At 42.2% G+C, this 7669-nt stretch overlaps 1 long non-coding RNA gene across 1 annotated transcript; it reads left to right on the top strand.

Moving 5' to 3' along the window:
- The first annotated feature begins 1865 nt into the window (after positions 1 to 1865).
- LOC118965987 lies at positions 1866 to 3421 on the top strand. Its single transcript, XR_005053161.1, has 2 exons — positions 1866 to 1907; positions 2017 to 3421. It is a non-coding gene; the product is annotated as an uncharacterized LOC118965987 (long non-coding RNA).
- Positions 3422 to 7669: the final 4248 nt, after the last annotated feature.

Raw genomic sequence — 7669 nt, 5'->3', positions numbered from 1 at the left:
CACACCGCAGACCAACAAATATTTTTTACATCAACAACATAGGAATCACTGCAAAATATATTGTATGACCTCATACACTAAACAGCAAAAAAAAAGAAACATCCCTTTTTCAGGACCCTGTCTTTCAAAGATAATTTGTAAAAATCCAAATAACTTCACTGATTCCCATAATTGTTCAATGAACCATAAACAACTAATGAACATGCACCTGTGGAACGGTCGTTAAGACACTAACAGCTTACAGACCGTAGGCAATTAAGGTCCCAGTTATAAAAACTTAGGACACTAAAGAGGCCTTTCTACTGACTGAAAAACGGCAAAAGAAATATGCCCAGGATCCCTGCTCATCTGCGTGAACGTGCCTTAGGCATGCTGCAAGGAGACATAATGAAAAAACATTTAAACAATGAAGCAACAAGCAGCCATGGGGTTCAAGCTAGGGCTGTGTATACAGACTCTTGATTTTTAAAATGAGTTACATTTGTATCCAGTTTACAATCACAAGGTAACTGTTAAAAATGTAGTCACCTGCTAAAGCTCAAGGATGACACGCAAATTCGTGAAGCGTTCCTTATTTTGCTCCCCTGGGGATCCCCTGGGGATCGTTCTAGGTTTTTTTTTTTTTTAACTAAAACTTGTGTTTACTGTGTTCACTGTGTGGTGGAGAAAGCACTGCGAAACTCCTGTGGATGTTCGCTCCCCTCTAGTGGTCACGTTGGGTAAGTGCACCTCTAGAGGTCGTGTTGGGTAAGTGCAACAGGACGGCTGAACTAAACGCAAATCAAGTCAGATACTGTGTCCCAATCGACAAGGATAAAAGGCAGCATTTCAAGGCAAGATGTCAAAAGTGACATGTCTCAAGCTAAATTTAACTTTAATACGGAAGGGAAACATTTTAGGAAGTACATCTAAGCAAAGAGATGTATTCAATCCATTAATACTAAACATGTGCATTTAACATTAAAAAAACGTCTCTATATTTAGTGTTTTGATCGTCGACCTGGTTTATTTGAGCTATGGTCAGCGCCATTTTAAATTGCCATAGTAACGACTGACAGGAATCAGCAAGTTGTCTGGTATTTTGTTATCGTGTGGAGAGTGAATCGAAGAGAGAGGTTTTTATTTTATGTTTTATTTAACAAATCAATACAGGAAGTACATGTGGGAACATGAGTATATATGAATAGTTTACAAAGGACAAATTGGGCTAGGGGGTACAATATCACATTACACAAGGACCTTAAGGGACATAGAAGTGATAGAAGTGCTGAACCTGGTGGAGAGAGATTGTAAGACAGAAATAGTAGCTTTATGTGTGCTGTACGTTACGACATGACACGCCACGATGTAACGGAGCGTCCGTTTTTTTCAACTTTTCTCCAATACTACAGAGCTATTACCATGTCGATCAACGCTTGAATAGAAACCTAGTTCACGCCCCCGATTTTGAAGTCAACACAGTCGCTACAGTCCCATTAGTTTTCTTTGCAGCCTCGTTTCAATGTTGCGGTTGCGCACATTTTTACGGAATGGTGTGTGAGTTTACGTTTATTGCGTCTGAAATGTTTTGTGTAACCCCCCGCCAGCGTTATCAAGTAACTCGACTGCACCTAAAATTGCAACACAGTTTCTCTGTGTAGCCCTGTATTAGGTAGTTACTCTGTAGCTGGCCACCTCAGTCAAGTAACGTCAACTAAATGTATTACAGTAACATTTGTTCTTTGAATGTTTTGTTAGCCCCACTTTATTTAGCTAGACTTTTTTCTTTTTACTGTGTTATTGACTTGTTAATTGTTTACTCCATGTGTAACTCTGTGTTGTCTGTTCACACTGCTATGCTTTATCTTGGCCAGGTCGCAGTTGCAAATGAGAACTTGTTCTCAACTAGCCTACCTGGTTAAATAAAGGTGAAATAAAAAAATTAAATAAAAAAGTTGACATAAGACCGGTAGCTTGTTAACGCCAACATCTATATCTGGGTTGAGTTGTCTTAACAAAACATGTGTTTGTTTTCAGGGTGACATCTACATCCCTGAAAAAGGTTTTCATCCTGGAGGAGACTGCAGGAGGAGGCACAAGCAAATCCATGTTATTTATAAGGCTATTGTTTATTTCAAGACACAATCTGTCATCCCTGAGGCCATTTTGGACATAAAATGGACAATACACAGTGATTCTTGAATATACCTATAGCCTAATAGATGCCTTAATTGTTTTCTACCAACAGGAAAGAACGGTTAGTACAGCATGCCAAACTGACCCCTGGGTGCCAGAGTGTTCCTGTGCTGTGGTGAAGAGGTCCACCGGGACCATCACGAAAGAGCTCGGGGCCCAGCTAGATTACGACGAATACCATCAGTATACTACTGAGTCCTGCCCCTATACGCCACAGATGGAGCTGACGGAGAGTGAGATCAGTGAAGACCAGAACTCGCTGTGAGAACCTGAGAGCTCAGAATCACAATCGTCACAGTTCGAGCCAAGATATACTATCGAAGAGTGTGTGTGCAAGATCCGAAATACATAGTCTTTGATAGCAATCTGAAGGAGTTGTTCAATGTCTGCCATGAGCCAGGATGTTGAGCAGGTGTCATCAGTTCAACCCTGAAAATAAATTGTTTTGCCATCACTATAGGGCCGGGAAGTGCTGGGGGGGTTGTTGATCCAGGTGAGCTGGCAGAATGGGCGGGCCGTCCTTGCTGGGTGGCCTGGCGTGGGACCGGGGGTGGCGGTGTAGGGAAAGGTGCCTGTATCCCCTCCCGCTGGTAGTAAAGGGGCTTGGCTGCAGGGAGGGGCTGGGCGTTGACCCTGGGGGGCAGGAGCGAGCCCCAATCCCTGCTGCAGCACCATCCTCTCCCTCTGACGCCAGGAGTACCTGAAACAGGGAGAGAAATCACCTATAGCATGCATTCTTGTCCCAGACAAGGTGTTGAGCTGCCTTATCCAGCCTATGTAGCGGTGATAACCAAAATAAAGAATTAGCCGATACACTAAAAAAAGGTAGATAACAAATATTCAGATTCATAAGTTTAAAAAAATATGTTTTTGTTTAGTCTGTAGAGTTATAGACTACATTGATCACAGTCCCAAAACCTGCCCTGTAGAAAGCTCTATCCATCTTGAGTAATAAGATATTGGGAAACAGGCTCCCTGAGGATGTCCCAAACTTCCAACAAATGGTGTGCAGCAACCAATCAGAGATTAGTGGGCGTCACTGGGGGCGTTGACTCCCTGCTGTCACCTCAAGTATCTGCTGGTCCTCTCAAGTCTGAGTAGAAACTGACTTATGTGTGTTACAATTCTGTAAACAGTGTCTTTATTAACTGAGTAGAAAATGACTGATTTACTTTTTTAAATTTGTTGAACTTTTTATAAAGAGTGTATAAAATTAAAGGAGAAAGTGCTTTTATAAAAAAAAAAATGTATTCAATTATTATTTGTCACAGGGAATGTCATGTGTGCCCAACTCAGCATGATGTCCCCTACACCTACTGTACAAATTAAGGTGATTAAAAATGAACTAAATATACAAGAGATTAACAAGTTAAAGTGATTGAAAATGAACGTTAAAAAAAAAGTGAACAAGAGAACATATTTACAAAAAAATGTACACAGCAGTCAGTCAGTCAGTTAGTCGATGTTTACTGGCCCTGGCTAACACCATGCTGGGACCTCATCAGTGCCAGCCACTCCTCCACTGATTGGCTGCCAGAGGTAGCGGCACAGAATCTCACAGTTCCATACATACTGTGTCCAAATTCACAAGTTTTAGGCTTGCCACATTTAGAGCAGCTGTCCTTCATACAGCTTGTGAGCCCTGACTTTATTCCCAGACTCCTCCTCCATTCAGTCGTCCTGGATACCTTGGGGCCACCAGCAGGAGGGGGCAGAGGAGTGCAGGTCTTGGGAGACTGGAGAAATAGGAAAGGAGGTGGTAGGCAGACTAGGTGGCGGTAGAGGTGGTAGTGACTGACTAGTGGCTGCTCTGCCACGCTCTGTCCTTTGGAAGCTGATAGGTGCTCCTGACTGCGTGGAAGGCCCGACTCCTCCCTCTCTGCAGTCATGCTGTCCTGGGTCTGGTGCAGAGTCACTCTCTCCAATGGGGGCCATTGGTTTGTTGTACTTGTGTGAAAAACGTGAAATATGTTAATTGTTATCATTAACACTGTGTCAACCAGTGAACTACACATAAAATATATAAAACTTACCACTGTGTCATGGTCAACTTGTTGACCTGGAACAGTTGCAGCCTTGTGTGGGTAATCAGGTTTGGGCTGCCCAGCACCATGGTCCTGATTCTCTTGTAATCCCCCAGGATAGCAGCCCACCTGTTGACCCGGTTCCCAAGCACAGTCTCGCCTGCAGGGTATTTGTGGCACAGCTCAACGAAAATGGCCTCTACTGTCCTGCTGGTGTTGGGCCACTGTGCAGGTCCAGAGCCTTGGCCAAGCAGGGAGCTGAAGGCAGATTAAGTTAACAAAAAAGGAAACATCACGTTAATGAGAAATACACTCATGTCTTTATGCGTTGTAGTGAGTTGAGAACAATGTGCAGTATGAACCTCTCGGGGTAGGAGACTGCTGCCTTGTCTCTCTCTGGAAGGTTTTAATTACTTAAAAATCATACAATGAGATTTTCTGGATTTTTGTCTCAGTCTCTCACAGTTGAAGTGTACCTATGATAAAAATGACAGACATCTACATGCTTTGTAAGTAGGAAAACCTGCAAAATGGCAGTGTATCAAATACTTGTTCTCCCCACTGTATGAAATACAAATGGTATAGAGAGAGGAAGTAGGCGGAGGGAGAAGCTGGAGGCTGATGGCTGATGTTAGGAGGCAGGGGAGGGGAGGACCACAGGCGGTAGGGCATCCAGAGGCAGAACGGCCAGAGAATCAATACATTGATTTTCCATCACCACACAACCAAAAGCTAAATGAAATAGCCAAGTCATAGGTGAGATGAGACATTTACCTGAGCGCCAGCAAGATGCTGCACTGGGCCAGCTGTTGTCTGGGAGGTTGACCGGGTCTGAGGGGCAGTCGGAGCTGGCACAACAGGGGGGGGGGGGGGGGGGGGGGGGGGGGGAGGAGAGATTGTTACAGGAGTTAGTCTCACAACATTTTTCAGTGAAATAAATGAAATAATTAAAAATTACAATAGATCTTAAGCTTCAAAACCTGTTATCATCCTGTTGACAGCGAATGCACTTTGAGTTTGGATCAGTGTTGGAAGAGGTTAGGAATCTTGGTTAGCCAATCTACATTTAAAAATCTACAAACGACAGATATACAGTGGGCAGACATCTACAAGCAAGAAACAGGCCAAGCAAAGTGATGTAGACTGAAACACAGGTTGGAATGTTTGCAAGACAAGACAAGCTACAGTATACATATGATTTCACAAAAAATGCTTTTTCCTCAGCAAGCAAAATGGATGAAAATTTGAAATTGTACAATGATTTCTAAGCCCAGCTAGAAGGTGTTTTAACTATTTTACCACTTACCTTAACACTTTAAAGTGTATCCTGTTAATGCTAACAACAATAACAGAATATGATTAGGGGAACGGTCATTTCACATGTATATTCTTCTCAACAGAAGCAGACAAAAAAAGTGCCATAACATAAAGATAAAGCACCTTCGTTAGCAGTCTCATTGAGTTATTCTCTGGAAGTACCCCGATAAGACTAATGTGCTTCAAACACACAGCACTCTCTGAGGTAGTATCTAAAAGCTTTAACAATTGCCTTTTACCGAGCCGCCGGGCAGGCTGGGGATTATGTAGAGTAGCAGGGCCGTGCTGGTGCTGTGATTGGTGTCGTTCCCCCACCTCCCAACAATCTTTGCTAGGCTAGTAGAAACTAAACTGATCCGAACTCTGTATCTAGGAAAAACATATACTCAGAGCTGAGAGGACTCAGGCTTAGTGTGTGCTTTGAACCCTTTCACATTTGTAAAGCAGCAGAAACTCTTACCAACAAGGAGAGGGGAAAATAAACAAGGACATTTGTGCTGAACACTCACAAGTAGCCATCTTGGATTTGTTTTTAAAGCCGGTCCCCTTTCACGTCCGCTGGTGCAGTACTGATTTTGTCCTCCTTGCCCTCCAGATAGCGCTAAATCCACAGAAAATAAGACTTCGGCGCACAGAGAGCTGATAAATGCTGTTCCACCGAACCTAAGAAACACCTTTGCCCGAAAGTCAACATATATTGTTTAAATGTAATTTACACCTTTGCACCCCAGTATCTCTACCTGCACATTTATCTTCTGCCGATCTACCATTCCAGTGTTTAATTGCTATATTGTAATTACTTCGCCACCATGGCCTATTTATTTCCTTAACTTACCTCATTTGCACTCACTATATATAGACTTTTTGTTTTCTTTTGTTCTACTGTATTATTGACTGTATGTTTTGTTTATTCCATGTGTTGTTTTTTTGTCGTTTTTTTTTTTTTAGCCCTTTTTCTCCCCAATTTCGTGGTGTCCAATTGTTGTAGTAGCTACTATCTTGTCTCATCGCTGCAACTCCCGTACGGGCTCGGGAGAGACGAAGGTTGAAAGTCATGTGTCCTCCGATACACAACCCAACCTAGCCGCACCAATGTGTCGGAGGAAACACTGTGCACCTAGACACATAGACACAGAGAGGAGACTAAGAGAGTATTGAGATACACCTGTGGACCAACTCTAACTGGTTCTCCTGATCCTGCTCAATCCAATGTCACAGTAATTACAGTGGGGCAAAAAAGTATTTAGTCAGCCACCAATTGTGCAAGTTCTCCCACTTAAAAAGATGAGAGAGGCCTGTAATTTTCATCATAGGTACACTTCAACTATGACAGACAAAATGAGAAAAACAAATCCCGAAAATCACATTGTAGGATTTTTTATGAATTTATTTGCAAATTATGGTGGAAAAGGAAGTTAAAGCTTGGTTGCAAATGGGTCTTCCAAATGGACAATGACCCCAAGCATACTTCCAAAGTTGTGGCAAAATGGCTTAAGGACAACAAAGTCAAGGTATTGGAGTGGCCATCACAAAGCCCTGACCTCAATCCTATAGAAAAATTGCTGGCAGAACAGAGAAAGCGTGTGCGAGCAAGTAGGCTTACAAACCTGACTCAGTTACACCAGCTCTGTCAGGAGAAATGAAATGAGCCAAAACTTTTTATGGAAGGCTACCCGAAACATTTGACCCAAGGTAAACAATTTAAAGGCAATGCTACCAAATACTAATTGATCACAAACTGGTTTAGTAAAATGTTTTTAATGTAATTTGTCCCATCCAGGGTTTGAACCCGTGTTACATATTACAGCAGGAATGCTTTACTATGTTTTACAGTAAGGAAAATATGCTGTAATGTAGTTTACAGTACTATCTGCTGTAAAGCAAAATTATACTACTAAGCTCGCAACTGTGGTGCCAGTATAAAGCTGTAAATTCACAGGGAATAGTTTTACAGTGTAGTAGGAGTGTGGCCACTGGCTTTTGCCCAGACTATATCAATTGGTGGAAGGATTAAATAAAAACGAATTTACTTATTAAAATAAAATATGAAAACATGTAAAAAAATTCATATTCACAATTATGTTCGCAACCGTTTTGTTAAAGCAATAAGGCCCTCGAACCCGGGTATAAATAGTGTGATAATTCCTTCCTAA

Source organism: Oncorhynchus mykiss, chromosome 9 (assembly GCF_013265735.2).
Source record: "Oncorhynchus mykiss isolate Arlee chromosome 9, USDA_OmykA_1.1, whole genome shotgun sequence".
Lineage (NCBI taxonomy): Eukaryota > Metazoa > Chordata > Actinopteri > Salmoniformes > Salmonidae > Oncorhynchus > Oncorhynchus mykiss.
This window is presented reverse-complemented; position numbering and strand designations above follow the sequence as displayed.